Source organism: Myxine glutinosa, chromosome 2, assembly GCF_964187855.1.
Source record: "Myxine glutinosa chromosome 2, kmMyxGlut1.1, whole genome shotgun sequence".
Lineage (NCBI taxonomy): Eukaryota > Metazoa > Chordata > Myxini > Myxiniformes > Myxinidae > Myxine > Myxine glutinosa.
In genome coordinates, this window is record NC_136262.1 from 240,457,814 (window position 1) to 240,475,965 (window position 18,152).

Below are 18,152 nucleotides of genomic sequence, written 5' to 3' on the forward strand. Positions count from 1 at the left end.
TTATAACCTCGGCGCCACGGTTTGTCCGCCGGTTACGTCACAGGCTGGGGCAAGGAGATTATGTTGCTGGTCTCGAGCTTTAGGGGACCCATGGGTCGCTACACACGCGCCCCCAGAATCGACTTGGTCCAGGAAGGTCAACCTGAGGGGGGTCCGGATGACCCGACCGAAACGACCCCTGGCTGGTCGTGGGGGGGGGGGGGGGGAATCCGGTGTGGTGGCGGGTGGCCGGGCAGGGGTGCAGTGGACGGGGGGCGGCCGCGCCGCGGTGGGAGAGCCAGCCGTGGCGGCTGGCCGAAGTCCATGTGGGCCGGCTTGAGGCGGTCCACCGAAATCCGGTCCGCCCGGCCGCCGATGCTGACGACGAAGGACTTGTTGTCCCGTCGTAGGACCCGGAAGGGTCCGTCGTATGGTGGCCGGAGCGGCCCCCGGTGCGCATCGTGGCGCACTAAGACGTACTCCACCATGCGGAGTGCTGGGGGGACGTAGGATTGGGGGTCGCCGTGGCGGAACGTGGGCACCGGGGTGAAACGTTGGGCGGCCTCCTGGAAGTCCGTGCGCTGGCGCGCGGCGGAACAGGGGCTGGTGGCGTCGGGCACGAACTCGCCCGGGACGCGGAGGGCCTGGCCGTACACCAGCTCAGCGGTGGACGCCTGGAGGTCCTCCTTTGGAGCCGTACGGAGGCCCAAAAGGACCCACGGGAGCCGGTCGGCCCAGCCGTCGTCCTGGAGGCCGGCCATGAGTGCGGCCTTCATGGAGTGGTGGAACCGCTCGCACAACCCGTTGGCCTGGGGGTGGTAGGCCATGGTGCGGTGCAGGGTAACGCCCAACGTGCGGGCGACCGCGCCCCACAGTTCGGACGTGAACTGTGGGCCGCGGTCCGACGAGATGTCCGCCGGTGCGCCGAAACGCGTGACCCAGGTGGCGATGAACGCCTAGGCCACGTCGGCGGTGGTGGTGGAGGCGAGGGGCACGGCCTCCGGCCACCTGGTGGTCCTGTCCACCATGGTAAGCAGATGGGCGAACCCCTGCGATGGGGGAAGGGGACCCACCAGGTCCACGTGGACGTGGTCGAAACGTCGCTCGGGCACGGTGAAAGGAGCCAGCGGAGCCTGGGTGTGACGGTGGACCTTGGCCCGCTGGCAGGGTGTGCAGGCGTTGGCCCAGTCGCGGACGTCCCGTCGCAACTCGTGCCAGACGAAACGTGCCGACACCAGCCTCTGGGACACCTTCCGGCCCGGGTGAGAGAGGCCGTGGAGTGAAGCAAAAATGCGCCGCCGCCAGGTGACCGGCACAACGGGGCGAGGTCGGCCTTGGGAGACGTCACAAAGCAGGACCGTGTCCGCGAAGGGGACGTCAGCCAAGCGGAGGCCCGTGTCCGCCACCCGGAGCGCCTGCACCGTGCCGTCGGTGGCCTGGTCCGTCGCCATCAGGGCGAAATCGACGCTGAGGTGGACGGCGTTGGCGCCGGCTCGAGAAAGGCAGTCGGCCACAGCGTTGTCCTTTCCGGCGACGTGCCGGATGTCCGTGGTATATTCCGACACGGCGGAGAGGTGGCGCTGCTGGCGGGCCGACCACGGCTCCGTGACCTTGGCCATGGCGAAAATCAATGGCTTGTGGTCGACAAAGGCCGTGAACAGGCGGCCCTCCAGGAGGTGGCGAAAATGGCGGACGGCCAGGTACAGCCCGAGGAGCTCGCGGTCTAAAGTGCTGTACTTCAACTCGTTGGGCAGGAGTTGCCGGCTGAAGAACGCGAGCGGCTGCCAGGCCCCGTTTACCCATTGTTCATGAACCGCGCCCACGGCGTAGTCGGAAGCGTCCGTGGTGAAGGCGATGGGAGCATGGGGTACCGGGTGGGTCAGCAGCGTGGCGTTGGCGAGGGCCCGTTTCGCGCCGGTGAAAGCAGCGTCCATGTCCGTGGACCAGACGACGTCGCGCTTCGCTGGCTGGCCGCGGAGGGCGGTGTACAAGGGCCGCATGAGTTGCGCAGCTCGGGGCACGAAGCGGTGATAAAAGTTCACCATCCCGAGGAACTCCTGCAGCGCCTTGACGGAGCGGGGGCGCGGGAAAGCGGCGATGGCCTCGACTTTGGCCGGTAGCGGCACGGCGCCGTTCCGGGTGATGCGGTGGCCCAAAAAGTCGATCGTCGCCGCACCAAAGTGACATTTGGCCGGGTTGACGATCAAGCCGTGCTCGCTGAGGCGGCCGAACAGTGTCCGGAGGTGGAAGAGGTGCTCGGCTCTGGACGTGCTGGCGACGAGGATGTCGTCCAGGTAGGTAAAGAGGAACGGCAAGTCGCGCAGCACGCCGTCCATCAGGCGCTAGAACGCCTGTGCCGCGTTTTTGAGGCCGAAGGGCATCCGGAGGAATTCGAAGAGGCCGAAGGGTGTAATAACGGCCGTCTTCGGGATGTCGGCCGGGCGGACGGGCACCTGGTGGTACCCCCGAATCAGGTCCACTTTTGAAAAAATGGTCCGCCCCGCCAACCGGGCGGAAAAATCCTGGATGTGCGGGACGGGGTACCTGTCGGGGGTAGTGGCGTCGTTGAGGCGGCGGTAGTCGCCGCATGGCCGCCATCCGCCCCCCGGCTTCGGGATGATGTGCAGCGGCGAGGCCCAGGCGCTGTCGGAGCGCCGCACGATGCCGAGGCGCTCCAGTGCGGCGAACTCGGCCTTGGCGACGGCGAGTTTGGCTGGGTCGAGACGGCGGGCTCGGGCGTACACCGGTGGGCCCGTAGTGGGAATATGATACTCGATGCCGTGATGCACCGCAACGGCCGAAAACGTCGGTCACGTGAGGGCCGGGAACTCCGCGAGGAGACGCACGAAGTCGTCTGCCAACGGGAGGACGCAGGAAAGCTTGGTGGGCACGGAACGGCTCAAGGCGCACGCCAGCGAGCTGAAAGTTTCGGCGTTGACGAGACGCCGGCGTTTAACGTCGACCAGCAGCCCATGGGCGCAAAGGAAATCGGCACTGAGCAAAGCCATGGGGACGTCCGCCGTCACAAATTCCCAGCGAAAGAGCTGGCTGCCGAAGCGGCGGGCGACGGTGCGTGGGCCGAAGGTGCGGATGGCGGAGCCGTTGGCCGCGATTAAGGAGGGGCTGCAAATGGCGGCCCGCCTGTCCTCCGCTGAAGCGGGAATGACGCTCAGCTGAGCGCCGGTGTCGCAGAGAAAACGCCGCCCCGACGCTTGGTCCGCGATGAATAGCAGGCTTCCGGAACGGCCGGCGCTCATGGCTGGTAGTGAGCGCCGGCCCGACCGTTTCCCGACTTGCTGAACCTGCACGGGGGTCGACATGATCGGGCCCGCCGCCCGAACCTGGCGTGGAAATAACACCAGACCGGGTCTGGCGGGGGCTCCGGTCGACGCGTCGGGACCGGGCGACGCGGCGTCGCCGCTGCCAGTCGCGCCGGCCCGACGGCCTCTGGGAAGGAAGCTGCGTCACAGGCGTCGTGCGGGTGGGCGGGAAACTGCGCCGCGGGCGCCGACTGGGCGGCGGGCGGGCTCCCGGCAGCCACCCAGACGAGCTGGCTCGCCGCTCCGACGAGCTGGCTTGCCGAATAGATCTTGTCGGCCTCCCTGGCGAGGTCGCGGGGGTTCGCGATGGTCGTGCTTGCCAGGGCGACCCGTACCTGGGCCGGGAGCTGGCGGAGAAAAAGCTCTCGGAAAAGGAAATCCGAGGGGTGCTCGCCGAGCAACGCGAGCATGTAGGTCATACGTTCTGACGGGCGCGTATCGCCGAGCTCAGGAAGGTCGAGCAGGCGTCGTGCGCATTCAGCCGGGGAGAGGGCGAAAGTGCCCAGAAGAAGTGCCTTGATGGCGTCGTACTTGCCGTCAGCGGGCGGGCTCTGGAGGAGGCTCAGGCAGCGGGCGGCGGTCACGGAGCCGAGCACGGCGACCATGTAATGGTATTTAGTGGTGTCCTCCATAATGCCACGCAGGGTGAACTGGGAGTCCGCCTGAGCGAACCAGATGGGGGCATGTGCTTCCCAGAAAGTGGGCAATTTGAGGGACACTGCCGTGTCCATCGCGTGTCGTAAACTCGGGGTCACCAGTGAAGGAGCGGTGCTCCTGCTTGAGACGGACGAAGTGACGGACAAGACACAAATTCGTCCGAGAAGATGTTTAATGTATAATCAACTCGGGAACTCTGAAAACCCGTTTATCGGGTTCGCATACATATAATCTAAGCCAAAAAGCATAAGTCAGAACCAAAGCCATGCCTCTCAGGCGACGCACGCTTTGGTGGTCATGTGACCGACAGGTGCGAGCAATTATAACCTCGGCGCCACGGTTTGTCTGCCGGTTACGTCACCGGCTGGGGCAAGGAGATTATGTTGCTGGTCTCGAGCTTTGGGGGACCCATGGGTCGCTACATTACTTCGCATCATCAGATTGCAATGAAATTCCACCACAAACTAGATAACATGTTGGAAAAACGTCCAACATACCTTTTATTTTGTCCGGAACACTCGATCGTTGATTTGAAAAGTGCTGAACACAAGCCAAACTTTCGAGTCGATCGTATGACAGAAATTGAAGAGGTCTCGTGTAAATTCGAAAACGAGGTTAGAAGCACGAACAATTCCACTACGTCATCGGCTATGACGTACCGGAAATACCCTCCGACAGCCAATGAAAAACCTGCATTTCTTGGAGATCCCTACAGCTAGAGTCCCTGTATATAGAGAGTTGTGTCAACTCAAATTTGGACGCCATTTTGTGTCTAAGTGTGTCGGATTAGATATACATGTACATTCGCGATATGGGGTGATATATTCTAAACCTGCTAAAAAAAAATTTACTACACATATTTAGTCTTATTATTACATACAGGTGATATTTGTTTTGTCAAAAACTCAGCTATTGCCGTGAAAAAGAGCTGTGTGGTGATATTAAAAGTGGTATGGCAATGCATATTACAAGCCAACACTGCATATAAGAGCTAACATTATAAGTAAGACAAACCAATGCTGTCGTTCTCTGAATTTTAATAACTTTTAGAAAGGAGTGTGGGCATATCCAATATTTTTAAAAGGGTGCCGAGAGCAATTCCGGTGTAGGACTTCCAGCCGACATATAGTCTAACACACTTAAAACAAATTCTGTACGTGGTATTGCCATATTTCTATAGTGTACAACTTTAGTTTTATCGACATTTATATTCAATTTCCATTGTAATGATTTAACAAGCTGCAAGTCAGCTTCTGTCTCTGACATAAGGAAAACGTCATCGGCATCTCGTAAGATTGAAACGTTCATTTATTACTACACCCTTGCCCAGAACTCTGATGGATATTGCCTGATCGATTAATATGTTTCATAGCTGGCGACTTAATTAACACTTAATTTTCGACTGCGCCAAGCCGTAATTAAACAGAGAAAAAACTTTAAAAAATACCTGCAGTGTGCACGGTTCGTCTAGTCGAACAGATATGGAAAAGCACAGATAAGACGTCGTATTCACCATAACTTGTTTAATTTCCCAGAAATGTCCCAAATTTGTCTTCTGACTTTATCACTTGGAAATCTATACATCTTATATTTCCCAGATTGGTTTGAACAACCAAAAGCAGAACAACCAGTCATTTTGTTTGGCAATAAACAACATTCCCGTACCAAGCTGACGTTCACGCACGGTGAAGTTAGACACAAAATGGCGCCACGAAATCACGTGACCAGAAATCTCGGGTCAGCGCATGGCGCAACTCTCTTTATACAGGGACTCTACCTACAGCCTCTCGTAGACATGTGCGCACAGGTACAGCGGCAGATGTACACCACCGCTGACCTTGCGGGATTGTAACATACCTATAGTCGGGACGGAAGCAATCGGAAGGCCGTCCCAACCATGAGTATTACCCCCGCTAATACAGCGCAGTTGGTAGGCAACGACGTAGGTTTGCAAACATCGGCAATAATAGCCACGCTGTAATTTATGCGCTCATAGTAGCCCATAATGCTTTGCGTTTCATTGATGATGCTGGATGACGTATGGGATGACGAATGGTCGTAGGTGGGGCCAATATAAATTATGGGATGCCCTTGAACCTCGTTTCCCATACCCAAGGACGATAGTAGGACTGCAACATTCTGTATTCAGTAAGAGAACGGGAAACGAGGTAGCCTAGACAATGTATATGCTTACTACGCTAATGTTCCGACATGCACTGAGAAAACGAAAGCCGGCGAAGTCATTTTGTTGTTTTCATCATTACTTTATTCATACTTTGGTCTCTATTATTATGCTTTATTGACAAAAAGGGCACAGCAGCAACTGAAGAAAAAGGGCACTGCAACTCTCTGCTGTCGTGATCATGAAAAGTTCGGGGGCAGCACGGCAAATAGCTTGGGCACGCCGGCTTTTGCCGTAGATGCCGTCGATAATTTCGACCCCTGTAGCCGGCATGGATACTATTTCTCTCTGTTCTCCCATTAATTCCAGCTCCCTGAGTTTAAGTTCCTTCTGATACTCCATGTCACGTTCCTTTAACTCCCTTTCGGCTCTCCTTTCCTCTGCTCTTCTTTCTTCTTCAGCTCTCCTTTCCTCTGCTCTTCTCTCCTCGAGTTTTCGTTCCTGTTCTGCTCTTCTTTCCTCAAGTTCCTTTTCAGCTCTCCTTTCCTCTGCTCTTCTCTCCTCGAGTTCTTTTTCAGCTCTCCTTTCCTCTGCTTTTAACCTTTCCTGGCTCTGCAGTTGCATCTCCATTTTCCGGAGCTCCACATTTTCTTTTTCCTCGGGTAACCAATCCAAGGCTACCTCTTTCCATGTTCCTTGTCCCACCAGAGTTTCTACCACCAATGTCTGCATCTCTGCTTTCTTCATATTAACTCGGACCTCCAAGTTAAAATATTTGGCCAATATCAAGAGTTCCGATCTTTTTAACACTTGGAACTGTGCCTCATTAGGGGACGCCGCAAACTTTTCTGCATCAAACACCATGGTGACTATCAGTTAACACCTGTTAACCTTCACACAAAAAATTTCAATTTTTTTTTTTTCAAAAATTTGGGAATGTTAGAAAAATTCCAAATTTGGGAATTTTGGGAATGTTAGGGAATTCTATCCTGGACGAATGTTAGGGAGTTTAATCCCGGACGAATGTTAGGGAATTATATCCCTGACGAGATTTGGGAATTTTGTCAGCAAAGACGAGCCCCCAATTTCTGTTACGTTCTCCTCCCCAAACCCCGGTCACGGTGTACCTCCAAGCCCCGAGAGGAGTCACGGCAGAAAGATGTGTTTTTCTGTATGTCAAAGATCAATGGTGAAACCACACCAATTGTTACCAACAAACAAGTATTGTATTAAGATCACACAAGAATAACAGTACAACAACAATAGTAATCAATTGTACAACCAATATATATTTCCTATGATGGTACCATCAGGTTCGTACAATATAACTCACTGTGCTCCAAGTGAGCGAAAAGAAGAACATTCCCCAATGTCTCTATTCCGGCATCAAGCCAAAGTCAATCCGCTCCAGTGATCGTCAGAACGATGTCCAATCGAGACCAGAATCCCGTTCAGATGACAGTCACATTCCCGCTGCCAAAGCTGCCCAAAGGTGCCCTCAAGGCGACTGGGAAATCACACCCTCGGGTATGGACGTTTCACGGCTCCAAATCGGCGAACCGCAGATTTCCCACTCAAAAGCCACGTTGTACACACACACACACCAGATTAACATCTGAATGCGGTGAAAATGGTTGAAGCGAGATGAAAAACCTTGAGCGAAGCGCAAATCCTGCGCGAGGTAAAAATGGCCGACGGCCCGTTCTCGTGGCGTAACGGCACTCTGATGATTCTCTCCAGAATCAACCGCCAAACCTGTCATGCAGGTTGATCTGTCAGAGCGATAACAACTCTGTCGCAGGAATCCCTTTCCCGGGAAACCCGAAGTTCACTCGTGAGCCTCGTTCACTAGCGTTCGCTCAGGACCTTGAAGCAGCTCGGCTTCTTGTCCGACTCACTCGCTCCGCCTTCTCTTCCTCCTCTTCCTCTTCGTCGTCGTCGTCCGGTTCCGGTTTCATTTAAAACATTAACTTTTTTACCTTTTGAAAATAGTAATCTGTATTTCCCTTAAACGACAACAATAATAGTACATGGAACCAAAAATGTTTACAGTGGATGAAAACCACAACAACGGAAGTGACGAATCCGTAACACACACACACACACACACACACACACACACACACACACATCTCGTTTTTTCATTTCTGTTCCTCACAATTCTATCCCTCTCTTTCATTCACAGACATACATACACACACACACACACACACACACACACACACACACACACACACACACACACACACACACACACACACACACTTAATTAATTGTACAGTATCGGTTGTTCCTAAACTTAAATAAATTTAAAGGATTGTTGTAAATGATGTTAACTTTACAACATCCCATATTCAACTTTATTTAAATTGTAAACCTCAAACATAGTTTCTCCACCTAAAGCAAGAACCTTAACCCGTAAGCAATTGACTAGTTTCCCGACTGCATGGATCATCAGCTGGGCACCGTTCTTCCTCGAGGTTTCAATCCTTTGAGCCCAGGACCTCTCCAAACGGCGGATCCACAACTTCGATCATGGATCCACATCAATAGATGGTACATCAGTAGATCCACAACCTCAGTTGCGTCCAGGCAGTCAGTCAACCCATTAATGCAACATAACTTATTCCAAGTTTACTTGCAATAGGATTTAATGTGTTATCATATATTTATAACTTTCCTTACACACTCTATAATATGATAATATCATTAAATCATTCACATCTTACCCTTAAATACATCAATCGACCAACCAACACACACACACACACACACACACACACACACACACACACACACACACACACACACACACACACACACACACACACACACACACACACTGTCACACACACACACACACACACACACTGGAATTTATGCACTTTTGCTCTGAGTCAGCAACAGCCCTCTCTGAAATGATTGTTTGTCACATACCTAAAAATGGATACAATACAGGAATATTGTACATTTATTATTGTACATTATTGTACACATACAGGAATATCTACCCGGCACACAAATCCACAATTTCCAAAACGATGAGTCATTTGTTAAAAAAACAGACATTTAGTTTAAGAATGTCCAGACGTGATGGCGACCTAATCTAACAATCTGACACGAATTACATCCTTAAATAAACATTTGTCTGTTGCGTTCTGTTTTTCTCCACCATTCCCTAAATCCAAAACATCTTATTCAAAGCAAAATAGCACGACCAATATTAGTTTGTGATTCCAGTTGTATTTGTTATTTTGGTTCAAAATGCTATTTTGACACCATTGTGGAATTTTGTGGAATACCTTGTGGAATTCCACTCGTGGAATTTTGATTCCATTGGTAACCAGTGGTTTGCCATTGCATTCTCCATGAAACAACTGAATACATATCATTCGGACATTCCTATTCGTGAGCAATTATTATATTAGAATAGGAATGTCCAATTTATTTTGGGCAATTTTGAGCTCAATTCTTCAAAGCCAAATGCAAATCTGTGATTTTTATCTTTCACTGGAATTTTTCCATCTCAGAAGGTCGTGATGAACCTGAACGTGCAAAAGGTTCATTGGAGTACATATTATGGGATGCAGGATATTTTAACTGCAGTTCTGATATTACTCCAAGTTGGTGTTTGAAGTGAAGTGCTGCACAGTACCTGCTTTTATTGTCCCCCGTCGCACCGCAGAGCGAAAGGGGGACAATGGTTTTCCCCTCCGTCCGTGTGTGCATGCGTGCGTCCGTACGTGCATGCGTCCATGCGTGCGAACGTGCGTGCGTAAGCGAAGGACCGAATTCTAATTTGGTGTGTGGGTGCAACCCACGTCAAAATCCAAGATGGCCGCCGCCATGTATGTCTGACGCCATGTATGTCTGAACCTTGTGAGCGGAATATCTTGAAAAAGAAGCGAAGCACCAACTTCTAATCTGGTGTGTGGGTGTATCTAGGCATAAGGAAGAACGCTATTGAAAATTGGGTCGCCACGTCAAAATCCAAGATGGCCGCCGCCATGTATGTCTGAACCTTGTGAGCAGAATATCTTGAAAAATAAGCGAAGTACCAACTTCTAATCTGGTGTGTGGGTGTATCTAGGCATAAGGAAGAATGCTGTTGAAAATTGGGTCGCCACGTCAAAATCCAAGATGGCCGCCACCATATATATGTCTGAACCTTGTGAGCGAAATATCTTGAAAAATAAACGAACTACTAACTTCTAATCTGGTGGGTGGGTGTATCTACGCATAAGAAAGAACGCTATTGAAAATTGGGTCGCCACGTCACACTCTAAGATGGCCGCCACCATATATATGTCTGAACCTTTTGAGTGAAATATTTTGAAAAACAAGCATTCTGAGTATTGCGCTGCAATACATGTCCCTTACCGGCAGTCTGTCGTCCGGAAAATTGTTGGGGAAATTACCAAGGGTTATTTACCCACAGGTTCTGAATCGTTCCCAATCGCTAATTACCTCAGGACGGGCTCACCTGTGATTCGCACTCGGGACTTCGATTTATACACCTTGCAGACAGGTCAGCAGAATCACGACAAAATAAGTTGTTGATAAAGAACCTTTCGAGTCGCTAAATATCAGTAATTTATGATATTTTCCGGTTCACGATCAATGATCGATGTGTATATATATATATATATATATATGTTGCTCGGCTTGGCTCCGCCCCTCCCGAAAGCGCGCGCTGTGTCGCGCTTTTGACGTTCACAGACGAGGCTGAGGGCACGCGGTGCGGAATGAGGAGAACTCTGGAATAAACAAGAGATATCCATTTTAAAAAAATATTTTCGTTTACTTAACGATATCTGCCAAACCACGTGCCCTGTCGCAAATTCCAAAATGACATTTTAGTAGACTGACATGCTGAACAGATCTGTGAAGTTTCCCCTCGATTGGATCAAAAATGACGGTCGAGCTCGGTTTTAAAGGTTCATGCTTAAAAACGTCATAACTCTGAAACCATGTGATGCATGATGTCATGCTCGCTGACTTTTTTGTTCGTCATGGGTATGCGATTCTGCCTGCAAAGTTTGGCCTCGATTTGTTCAGCCGTTGCAGAGAAAAAAGGGTTTTTGTGTTTTCACGAAAACAATATGGCGGCCGAACCACATGACCTGTGACGTCATAATTACCATTAAAATATTCTTCAGACCGAGTCCCCCCTACCCTGAAAATTTGATCTCAATCGGTCCTATTATTGCAGAGAAAAAATTTTTTAAAGGAAAAAAAAATCTTAAAATGGCACCGAGTTAAGGATCATCAGAAATATCAGAATTCCCAAAGTTCAAAGTGCCATAACTTTGTCAAAAATGATCGAAACGTCGTGAAGTTCGAACTTGATCTGTACTTATCATGAGGAAACCATGTGCCAAGTTTGAAATAATTAGCATTAAGAGTTTAGAAAAAAAGTCCGGAAAACTGTTTTTTGTGTGACGGACGGAGGGACGGAGTGCAAACCTATAGTCCCCTCCGGTGTACACCGGCAGGGGACTAATAAAGAAAACTCCGAGCCCTAACTCTAAGCCCTAACTCCTAGTGCTAACTCCGAGCCCCAACTCCTAGCCCCAACTCCTAGCCCTAACTCCGAGCCCCAACTCCTAGCCATAACTCCTAGCCCTAACCCATAGCCATAACTCCTAGCCCTAACCCATAGCCCCTAGCCCTAGCTCCAAGCCCTACCTACGTCCTAGCCCAAACTTCTAACCCTAACTACTAGCCCTAACTTCTAGCCCTAACTCCGACCCCGAACTCCTAGCCCTAACTCCTAGCCCAAACCCATAGCCCTAGCTCCGAGCCCTAACTTCTAACCCTAACTACTAGCCCTAACTCCTAGTCCTAACTCCTAGCCCTAACTCCTAGCCCTAACTCCTAGCCCTAACTCCTAGCCCTAACTCCTAGCCCTAACTCCGAGCCCTAACCCATAGCCCTAGCTTCTAGCCCTAACTACTAGCCCTAACCATAACTACTAGCCCTAACTCCTAGCCCTAACTGCTAGCCCTATCTCCGAGCCCTAACCCATAGCCCCTAGCCCTAGCTCCTAGCCCTAACTACTAGCCCTAACTCCTAGCCCTAAGTCCTAGCCCTAACTCCTAGCCCTAACTCCTAGCCCTAACTCCGAGCCCTAACCCATAGCCCCTAGCCCTAGCTCCTAGCCCTAACTTCTAACCATAACTACTAGCCCTAACTCCTAGCCCTAACTCCTAGCCCTAACTTCTATCCCTAACTCCTAGCCCTAACTCCTAGCCATAACTCCTAGCCCTAACCCATAGCCCCTAGCCCTAGCTCCTAGCCCTACCTACCTCCGAGCCCGAACTTCTAACCCTAACTACTAGCCCTAACTCCTAGCCCTAATCCATAGCCCCTAGCCCTAGCTCCTAGCCCTACCTACCTCCTAGCCCTAACTTCTAACCCTAACTACTAGCCCTAACTCCTAGCCGCTAGCCCTAGCTCCGAGCCCTAACTTCTAACCCTAACTACTAGCCCTAACTCCTAGCCCCAACTCCTAGCCCGAGTTCCTAGCCCTAACTCCTAGCCCTAACTACTAGCCCTAACTACTAGCCCTAACTACTAGCCCTAACTACTAGCCCTAACTCCGAGCCCCAACTCCAAGCCCTAACTCCTAGCCCTAACTCCTAGCCCTAGCTCACAGCCCTAACTCCTAGCCCTAGCTAGCTCCACCATATTAATCCTAGTAAATTAGATATTTCTGCATTTCATTTTCAATTATCTTGTGAAAATAAAGAAAAAAAATCCACTTTGACATTATGGGGTACTAGGGCATGCCCGTACTATATATAAGCTAGGACGTGCCCGTACGTGGGTGCCCGTTCCTTGCAAAAAAAAAAAAACTGCAAAAAAAAAAAAAACTGCAAAAAAAAAACAATGGTTTGGTCCATTCGCAACGACCACAGAACCCCCCCCCCCCCCCTCTATTTACATGAATGGTTTGGTCCATTCGCAAAGCCAAAGCGAACGACCACAGAACCCCCCCCCCCCTCTATTTACATGAATGGTTTGGTCCATTCGCAAAGCCAAAGCGAACGACCACAGAACCCCCCCCCCTCTATTTACATGAATGGTTTGGTCCATTCGCAACGGCAAAGCGAACGGCGAACGGCTAAATCGCCATAGCTCGGTAAGTACTTGTCCGATTAATTTCAAACCTTGAAAAGGCACATCCTCGGGTCCCCAGCAATATACCTGGCAAGTTTCAAGTATATCGGACCGGTAGTTGTCGAGAAACAGCGGTCACAGACAAACGTACAGACGTACAGACGTACAAACGTACAAACGTACAGAGATTACTGGAATTATAGATAGACTAGGGCATTGCCCGTACGTGGGTGCCCGTTCCTTGCCAAAAAAAAAAAAAAAACGCTACCCGTACGCTCTACCCCGCCCGTACGCCCGTAAACAAAAAATAACAACGCTCTTCGCTTCCGCCCTTCGCTCTGACTGAATTGGGAGAAATAATGCGCATAAGAAATCGAATTACGTACCGTAATGGCGGTCAGCTCGTAACGCGCACACTGTCCGGAAGTTCGCATATCGCATATCTATCTATCTATCTATTAATGCCCATTTATTCAATTATCGCCAACGTATTTTGGCTTTTTGCAATTTAATCGCAAGGAAAAGTAGAAAGAGAAGAGGGAAAAAAAGAAAAGCCTTGCCTTGCTGCAAACAGCTGCTGCAAACAACAACAACATGGAAGGCTGCACTGTCCGGAAGTTGGCATATCGCAGTTACGATTATTTTAGTGTTAATGGCCAATTATTCAATTAGCGCCAACGTATTTTGGCTGTTTGCAATTTAATCGCAAGGAAAAGTAGAAAGAGAAGAGGGAAAAAAAGAAAAGCCTTGCATTAACGCATTAACGCTTGCATTGCATTAACGGTTCGGCACACGTGATAGCTCGCTGCTCTCTGATTGGTTGAAGCGTTTTTTGGACATAGCTCGGTAGGTACTTGTCCGATTAATTACAAACCTTGAAAAGGCACATCCTCGGGTCCCCAGCAATATACCTGGCAAGTTTCAAGTATATCGGACCCGTGGTTGTCGAGAAACAGCGGTCACAGACACACAGACACACAGACAGACACACAGAGATTGCTGGAATTATAGATAGATTATCTGCAGATCAGTGACAAAAAACACCTCAATTTAATCCATTTTAAATTCAGGCTGTAACACAACAAAATGTGAAAAAGTCAAGGGGGTGAATACTTTCTGAAGGCACTGTATTTGCTTTTAGTTTAACAAGGGAGCAGTTTCTGTGTCTGTTGCTTACTTTGGCACCACGTGATCTCCTTGATACCGCCGTTGTATTGGGGGTAGTTTGGAGAAGGAGCGCACATTAGAGAGCTTGGAATGATGCGAATAAAACCGCTTGCTTCTCGTACTTTGAGCTAATTACTGTGTCAACAGACATAACAGTAGAGGATCAGTTCATATTACCTTTCACATAACTACAAAAACGTAGGTACGAAAGAACGATAAAAAAAAAATCTAACTATTTTTTCAAAACAATAAGAAAAACTTTTTTTGGCCTAAACACTCCGGCACTCACTGGTGAATGTCTGATGAAAACGGCGACACACACAGACAATTATATATACTGTCTACACCAGGCTCGCTCTCGCTCTCTCTCTCTGTCTATATATATATATATATATATATATATATATATATATATATATATATATATATATATATATATATATATATATATATATATATATATATATATGTGTCTAAATATATTTATACACATGTATATATATATATATATATATATATATATATATATATATATATATATATATATATATATATGTGTCTAAATATATATATATATATATATATATATATATATATATATATTTAGACACATATATATATATATATATATATATTTAGACACATATATATATATACAGTATATATATATATATATATATATATATATATATATATATATATATATATATATATATATATATATATATACATATATATATATATTTAGACACATATATATATATATATATATATATATATATATGTGTATAAATATATTTAGACACATATATATATATATATATATATATATATATATATATATATATATATATATATATATATATATATATATATTTAGACACACACATATATATATATATATATATATATATATATATATATATATATATATATATATATTTAGACACATATATATATATATATATATATATATATATATGTGTGTATAAATATATTTAGACACATATATATATATATATATATATATCTATATATATATATATATATATATATATATATATATATATATATATATATATATATATATACGTATATTGTTACGGATACGGGGGACGGCTCTCCCGTTAGCAAGGGGTGATTAGCCCCTTGTCCTGTTAAGCTGGCCGTCTCCCCGGTCCTTGTACTTGTAACGCTATCCCGTGGGATGGAACGGATCAGGGTTATGGGTCCAGGGTCTATCCCGAATACCTTTATCCGTCCCTCCGCAGACTAGGGAGACAAGTACCGCTCGAACCCCGGTTTGGATGGTCTAGTTAGTTGCCGAGCGGTTTTTAGCAACCCGAAGTTTGAGTCATTAGCCTTCACTAAACCCGATCCTGAACGTGGGCCGAATCGCGTCGCGCCACGTACACTCAATATGGAAACCTCTAAAGCGACCGAAAGAGCATGAAGAAGTAAAGACAAAGTAGGGAATAACAAGATTTATTACTATTTACACACAACTAAAGCAGAAAAGAAATGGAATATGATTTACAAGGCAATGGAAGGAGCAGGAGACATAGTGCAATGATTAGCTTATAGTTATATATATGGCAGTCTTACTTATAAACCCCAAGACAACATGAAAGACGGACAAACGGGCACACTTACATGGGGAAATGATGGCAGGAATCACTGGAGGGAGGAGAAGGTCCAAGCCGATGGCAGGGCAGGAAGGTCCGGGCAATTCCACACCGTCGAGGTCCACGTTCCGTGCTCGAAGCGAACAGCAGCTGGCAGCTCCGCGTCTCCACAACCGGCAATAGGGCCGAGAGGGTCTTGGCGTATTGCTGCAGTATCAGCACCCGCTCACGTCTCGTTCTCTCTTGGCTGCTTTGGCTGGATCGCGCATCTGCCGCACCTCTCTCTCAATCTTCTCCAGACCTCTCAATCTTTTCTCAGGACTCTGACTTCTCCAGGACCTCAATCTTCTCCAAAAAGCTCATCTGCCCTCAGCTCATCTGCCGTGGGGAGCGTCGTGCTGCGGGTTATATAGGCCCCGCCCTTCAACCTTTGCGAACCTCCCCCAAGTGTTCTCTCTCCGCCCTCTCAAGCCAAACCCCTCGTTCTGGGTTGGATGAGCGGGGCCGACTTACTCCTCCCCTCTATGACGAGGTGGAGACCCGCCTTTCTTCTTCGTCGTTACCTCGTGCGTAATGGAGTCAAATGCAGCAAAGTGGACGGGAGATGAAAATGCAGCAAAGTGGCTAAAGAGTCAATTGCAGCAAAGTGGCTAAAGAGTCAATTGCAGCAAACCTGGCAAACCTGGCACTTGGAAGCTGCCATGGGGCGTCGGAGGGGCCTACTCTTATTTAATTCGGTGCAATGAAGAGTCAAACTATTGGGAAACACATCCTTAACCTACAGAGAATAAGGGACTAACTATTTAAAAGGATATATGGTGTCCTGTGTGTAGCTTTATGGAATTACCTAAGAGGACGAGCTTCGACCTTTCTTTACATTACAGAGGGTGCCATTTACACACATCAAAACCATAATTCTCACATTCGTTACACTTTCTCAAATTCGTTACACTTCTCAAATTCGTTACAATATATATATATTGTTATGGAACCCAACGTCGGCCTCTGTTCCCCTTATCGAAGGGGGATTAATCCCCTCGTCTATGACTGACCGACGTGGTCCCTGACGCTGCACAGCTACCCCCGAAGAGGCAGGTGCACAACCTCGTTCGTACCGCGGACAGATGTTAATTGCCGAGCGGTTTTAGCAACCGCGGCATGAACTATTAACAAGAGACGAGACCCGATTCCTAAACGTTGGCCAAATCGTGCCACAGGTGTCCAATGAGGGAAATCACAAAGACGACGGATGTAAGGGAAAGAAAGACAAGGTAGGAAGGACAAATCTAATTTATTATTATTATTTACAAGACCAAAAGAACCAAGGAGAATGGAAAGATAAGAAAATAACGACAGAAAGAGGGACGGACCAGAAGGACACAGTGCAACACTAGCTTATACTATACAGTCTTACTTAGAAACCCAGGACAAAACAAACAAAGACAGACTCACACGAATGGGAAATGAAGGCAGGCACGAATGGCTGGAAAGGGAGGAAGGTTCAGCTCGGACCAGAGGGATGGCTGGACGGACGAGGTGGGATCACAAGGCGGGGAGGATGCGGGTCCGGTCCGTGTAAACGGCAAGGCTCGAGGTGAGCGGCCGCCGACCCTCCGCAATCTGGGTCGCACGGTGGCGTTGCTTCGCAGCCTGGGGGTCAAGCTCCACCGTACCATGGCCTACCACCCCCAAGCCAATAGGTTGTGCGAGCGTTTTCACCGCTCCATGAAGGCCGCGCTCATGGCCGGCCTTCAGGACGGCGGTTGGGCCGACCGGCTGCCATGGGTCCTTTTGGGCCTCCGCACGGCCCCCAAGGAGGACCTCCAGGCATCCACCACCGAGCTCGTCCACGGCCAGCCGCTCTGCGTCCCGGGCGAGTTCGTGCCCGACGCTACCAGTCCCTGGTCCGCGGCTCGCCAGCGCTCGGACCTCCAGGAGGCCGCCCGACGGTTTGCCCCCATGCCAACGTCCCGCCACGGTGGCCCCCAGTCCTACGTCCCCCCCAGTGCTTCGCACAGCGGAGTACGTTTTTGTGCACCATGACGCACACCGGGGGCCACTCCGGCCGCCGTACGATGAGCCCTTCCGGGTCCTGCGACGGGACGACAGGTCTTTCGTCGTCGACGTCAGCGGCAGGTCAGACCGGATTTCGGTGGACCG